This window comes from Oncorhynchus masou, chromosome 2, assembly GCF_036934945.1.
Source record: "Oncorhynchus masou masou isolate Uvic2021 chromosome 2, UVic_Omas_1.1, whole genome shotgun sequence".
Lineage (NCBI taxonomy): Eukaryota > Metazoa > Chordata > Actinopteri > Salmoniformes > Salmonidae > Oncorhynchus > Oncorhynchus masou.
Window position 1 is genome coordinate 36,254,671 of NC_088213.1, and position 6,125 is coordinate 36,260,795.

The following is a 6,125-nucleotide window of genomic DNA, read 5'->3' on the forward strand; positions in this document are numbered from 1 at the left end:
GACGTTTTACTGTTAATGTCATCATAATTGAGGCAAGCATGCAATTTCATCCAGCATCACAATAATGTATTACTGTCACTCGTCTCCAGCTACCAAGCAGTACACCCATAAGAAATCCTTTTAAGTGTATGCTTTTATGTTATGTGTTTTTACTGTCCCTCTCAATCCCAGTAAATGTAAAGATCAAAAGCTTTTGTATTATTTGATGCCTTTGTTTTCTTGTCAGTATGTCCAACAACAATTTAATCAGTTTCACAATGCCAGAACCATACCAGACATTCTGTGACTGTTTCTAAGTCTTTCTGTAAGATATTAAAGGATTGTTGATCCCGATAAAACTGGGTTATTCACACCACACGGAGATAGAGAAGCAGTAAGTATTGAAGTAGACCACTGAACACCTCCCATCCCCAGGTGCAGCAGCAACCAGGGCAGGTGATGAGAGAGCCAGGACGTGATGATTGTTAATGTGTTGGGGATTGGCAAATCCCTGAAACCCAGACCCTAGGCAACAGCAATAACTAGGGTCTGGGATTAATGACAGACTCTTGGTTAATTTTGAAAAAATTGTTCCGGAGAAGGTCCTCTTCAGACAGACAACTCCCCCAACAAATCACGAGGCAGACATGCCAGAACATCGCAATTCGCAACCAACGTTCGCAGGCAAGTTCTTTGCAGTTGTTTTAGTGAAGGTAGATGATGCAAATTAGCCATTTGCAGAATGCACTCATTAAAAATAACCTCTGTGATCTCCATCTTGCTAGCTGCTATTTTGTGTCCAGGGGATGTGAGCAACAAGCGGATAAATCAGTGACGTAGGCAGTGGCATGTAAACCAGAAGATTGGTACATTGGCACATCTGTCTAGAGAGAGACTAGGGAATTGCAGGTGGTGGCAGAGGGAGAGGTGGATTGAGGAGCCTTCTGGCCTAGCAGGGTCTTCCCTTACTTGTTTGATACCTTTTTGTTTTTTGTATATATTAATATTATTTTGGTCACCATCTCGGAACATTGCAACCTGCTAGAGCTGGCGGACTAGAGAGGACAGAGCTCACCCTTGATCCTGGTAGGTAAGCTGTCTTCTTAGGAACATGCCAGCTCTTGAGAACCCAAGGCCATATAGCCATAGGGTTCTCAGTTTAACAATTGACCACAGTGGGTAACCAATGTGTACAGCTGTTCCGATGCTCTGTCTAACTGCGTCTAACCGTGTCTAATAACCGCGTGCAATACGGTTTCGGGAACATCGAAAACTCTACTGTCAAGTCACTGCGTTGCACTGCCTGAGCTAATAGAAACTTGGGAGGGAACAACACAAACCTGTGGCTCGAACCCGTTACACACAAAAAACATCTGTGGAAATATGTGGTAAAACAGTAAGTGTATCTTTTGCATTTGGAAAGTTATTTTTGGATGATAATTATGTTAAGTTGAGTGTTCAAGGTTTCCAAAAACGTATCACAATCAAGGATGAATTGTTTATAGATATTTCACACTTGAATAATTCCGTCAGGTATTCAAAAAGGACGTAGAATGACTCCAATGTTGTCGCGTTTAGAGTCATGATAAGGGCTAGGCCCGTGCATACAGTACAACACCCTAATCACTTCTGCTTACTTCCATGATAAATAGTCATGCAGACAGGTTATGGAACAGCTAGACAGGCCTAAAACCCAAGTAGACTTATTTGTAGGCTGGCAAGTTGTTTTCCTAACACAATGTATGGCCAGGACATTTTGATCAATTGCAACGACTACTTTTCTCCACATCTCCAGAAATGCTCCGCTGGTTTTAGATCACGATGTATTGCATTATTCTCAGTGATGCTGTGACTCCACTGAAGATCTTAGTAACACAAATAAATTGGTCATCTTCAGCTGAGTACTCCCTACTCAGACAGGAGCCATCTGTTCACCCAGCACCTCTAAACTGGTTCAACTACAGTAGCCACCAGTAAACTTCAACTCACTGGTCCTCCCTATTTGAACAATGAACAATCATATTGTTCCTATTTCCACTTGATTTTAGTTTGTAAATGCTCTGTTTTGTTATTGTTGTGTAGTTGAAACTGAATTTGTAAATAATAGTAATTAGTATCAACTATTTTACCTTCATCATGATCACATCAAACCAGGCAAGATAAAGGATTCCAAGCCTTTTCCCCAAACAGCGTTTCTGCATTTTCGTTGAAGTGAATCTCAAGACCAACATTGGTGGGGGAGAAAAAGAGAAAGAAAAGTAACAACTGCAGCACAGCAGGCCTTATATTAGAAAGTGAAGCGTGTGCTATTGCGAGGCTCATTCAGTAGTGCTGGGCTAGTCTGGCCCTAATTAAAGTGTTCCGCTCTACAGTGCCAGCTAGCTAGCTAGCTCAACACTGGTCCTGAGCATGCAGAAGCTGTCTCCTTCTTTCCCTCCATCACATCTACTGTAATTACTTTTGTTTCCAGTGGAGGAAACGGCAGCAGTCTGATTAGAAGTTATTGAGGAGATATCTCATAGCTAATTCAGCGATGGTGCTCCCTCGCCCTTTCTTCTGGATGCAGATGAATTATTTCCTGTATGAAATGTTTGTTGGGACAGCATAGAGACGCTTGTGTAAAATGACACTGAGAAATTGCCACAGGGTTGTCAAACTTCAGAACCATTTGCCTCTAGTGCCATCCCACATCTTGCCCATTTGTTTTCAGTGTTGTTGTTTTTTCCAAGAGCGATGATAGATTTTCTATCTTGCACTGAGGTGGAAAATGAAAGTTCTCAGAAAATGCTAAATAGCTATTTGTTTATATTTTGTTACGCTACAGCCTTATTCTAAAATGGATTAAATAAAACATTTTCCTCACCGATCTACACACAATACCCCATAATGACAAAGCGAAAACAGTTTTTTATTTTTTATTTTTCAAATTCATAAAAAAACAAAAACGGAAATACCTTATTTACATAAGAAATCAGACCCTTTGCTATTGAGCTCAGGTGCATGCTGTTTCCATTGATCATCCTTGAGATGTTTTTCAAACTTGGAGTCCACCTGTGGTAATTTCATTTGATTGGACATGATTTGGAAATGCACACACCTGTCTATATAAGGTTCCACAGTTGACAGTGCATATCAGAGCAAAAACCGAGCCATGAGGTTGAAGGAATTGTCCGTAGAGTTCCGAGACAGGTTTATGTCGAGGCACAGATCTGGGGAAGGGTACCAAAACATTTCTGCAGCATTGACGGTCCTCAAGAAAACAGTGGCCTCCATCATTCTTAAATGAAAGAAGTTTGAAACCAACAAGACTCTTCCTAGAGCTGGCCGCCCGGCCAAACTGAGTAATCGGGGGAGAAGGGCCTTGGTCAGGGACGTGACCAAGAACCAGATGGTCCCTCTGAGAGTGCTCCAGAGTTCCAATGTGGAGATGGGAGAATCTTCCAGAAGGACAACCATCTCTGCAGCACTCCACCAATCAGGCCTTTTAAGGAAGAGTGACCCGACGGAAGCCATTCCTCAGTAAAAGGCACATGACAGTCTGCTTGGAGTTTGCCAAAAGGCACTTAAAGACTCTCAGACCATGAAAAACAAGATTCTCTGGTCTGGTGAAACCAAGAATGAACTCTTAGGGCTCCCGAGTGGCGCAGCAGTCTAAGGAACTGCATCTCAGTGCAAGAGGCGTCACTACAGTCCCTGGTTCGAATCCAGGCTGTATCACATTCGGTCGTGATTGGGAGTCCCATAGGGTGGCGCACAATTGGCCCAGCATCATCCGGGCTTGGTGGGGGTAGTTTGTCATTGTAAATAACAATTTGTTCTTAACTGACTTGCCTAGTTAAATAAATAAATTAATGTCAAGCGTCACGTCTGGAGGAAACCTGGCACCCTCTTCAGTGAAGCATGGTAATGGCAGCACCATGCTGTGGGGATGTTTTTCAGCAGCAAGGACTGGGAGACTAGTCAAGGGAAATATGAACGGTGCAAAGTACAGAGTGATCCTTGATGAAAACCTGCTCCAGAGCACTCAGGACCTCAGATTGGGGCAAAGGTTCACCTTCCAACAGGATAACAACCCTAAGCACACAGCCAAGACAATGCAAGAGTGGCTTCGGGACAAGTCTCTGAATGTCCTTGAGTGGCCCAGCCAGAGCCTGCACATGAACCCGATCGAACATCTCTGGAGAGACCTGAAAATAGCTGTGCTGCAACGCTCTCCATCCAACCTGACAGAGAAAAATGGGAGAAACTCCCCAAATACAGGTGTGCCAAACTTGCAGCGTCATACCCAAGAAGACTCGAGGCTGTAATCACTGCAAAGTGCTTCAGCAAAGTACTGAGGAAAGCATCTGAATACTTATGTAAATGTAATATTTCCATTTTTTTTTAATACATTTGCAAAAAATTCTAAAAACCTGTTTTTGCTTTGTCATTTTGGGGTATTGTGTGTAGATTGATGAAGGGGGGGAAAACAATGTAATACATTTTAGAATAAGGCTGTAGCGTAACACAATGTGGAAAAAGTCAAGGGGGCTGAATACTTTCCGAATGCACTGCATATATATAATTGAAAGGGGAAATGTAGACTGTTCATATTTTAAAGTTAATCTACCTTTTTTTGTGGTCGGCCTATACTTCTCTGCCATACAGAGGGGATATTTCCCCACAGGATACAGAGCAAACCCCTACTGATATGCTGTAAAGGTCAAGCCTGCTCTGTGTGACTTCATTGTTTTCATATATGATACATCACCCACTGTACAGTGAGCTCTCTGCTCTGTGGTATTAAAGTTAATGTGGCAACGTAGTTCAATATCCCACTTGGATGTAGTTTTTGGTCATATCTGAACCGGGCCATGATTAATGGTTCATTGTTTTATCATGCTTCACCAACCGTCTAATAATTGGAATAGAACTATCTTGAATGCTGCTGAAATAGGGGGTCTCTGAGTCGACCCAAGGTTATCTTTAGTCTGCAAAAAAATTACCTCATGAAGATTGGGGGTTAATTTGTTTTCTGACATGGGAATTGTCTGCCAAATATGCATATATCAATCTAAATGTCTCTATCCTCCGGAGGCTGTGTTTTTGTCATCGCCACTTTTCAAGTCTAGTTTCCCTGGTGCCATTTCAATAAATGAATCAGATAGTAATTGTACAGTTATTATTTAACCTTAAAATAGTAGTTGTCAACATCAGGTCTTATGATTTGATAGAGGCGGTTTTAAAGGGGAACTGCTAATAAGGAGTGAAATTAAATGTTGTTGTCTGCAGCAATTAGTCAGTTCAGATGGGTTCATTCAATGATTCGTTTATAAGATTGGCCTTTAACCGTGATTCAGATATGACTTTTTAATCAATCTGCAATAGTATGTACAGATGACTATTCAAGTGCTTGACTTGGGCAGAGCTGAATACCGGCACATTTCTACTGCTTGAGCTTCTGTTCCTTTCATAGAGTATTAGCTCAAAAGTATTGTGGTGCTCCTGCACCTAAACACAGACAGTACCGGCACCCAAAATGAGTACCGGAACCCAGTGGTGATTTTAGCATGTATATCTTGGTGGGGGCAAACTCCAACACATTTTTTTATAGATGCACGCCAGCAAAGCCACTACACAACACAACACTAAACAATACATTAATTGCACTATAACGGCAACAAGTGGTGCCTGTAACGGCTTTCTTCTACCTCCTTCTCTGACAAAGAGGTGGAATAAGGATCGGACCAAAATGCAACGTGGTTCGTTCGATACATCTTTAATTATGACGAAACACGAACAATACAAAACAACAAACGTCGAAAACCGAAACAGCCCTGACTGGTGCAACAAACACAGAGACAGTAACAATCACCCACAAACACACAGTGAAACCCAGGCTACCTAAATAGGGTTCCCAATCAGAGACAACGATAATCACCTGACTCTGATTGAGAACCGCCTCAGGCAGCCATGGACTAATCTATACACCCCACACAACCCCAAGACGAAACACACTACAAATAAACCCATGTCACACCCTGGCCTGACTCAATAAATGAAGATAACATAATAAATATAGACCAGGGCGTGACAGTGCCCAAAAACTGTTAGGAAATACATAAAACTGTCCCAACAGCAGAGCTTTCCTTCCAGCACCATGGAGT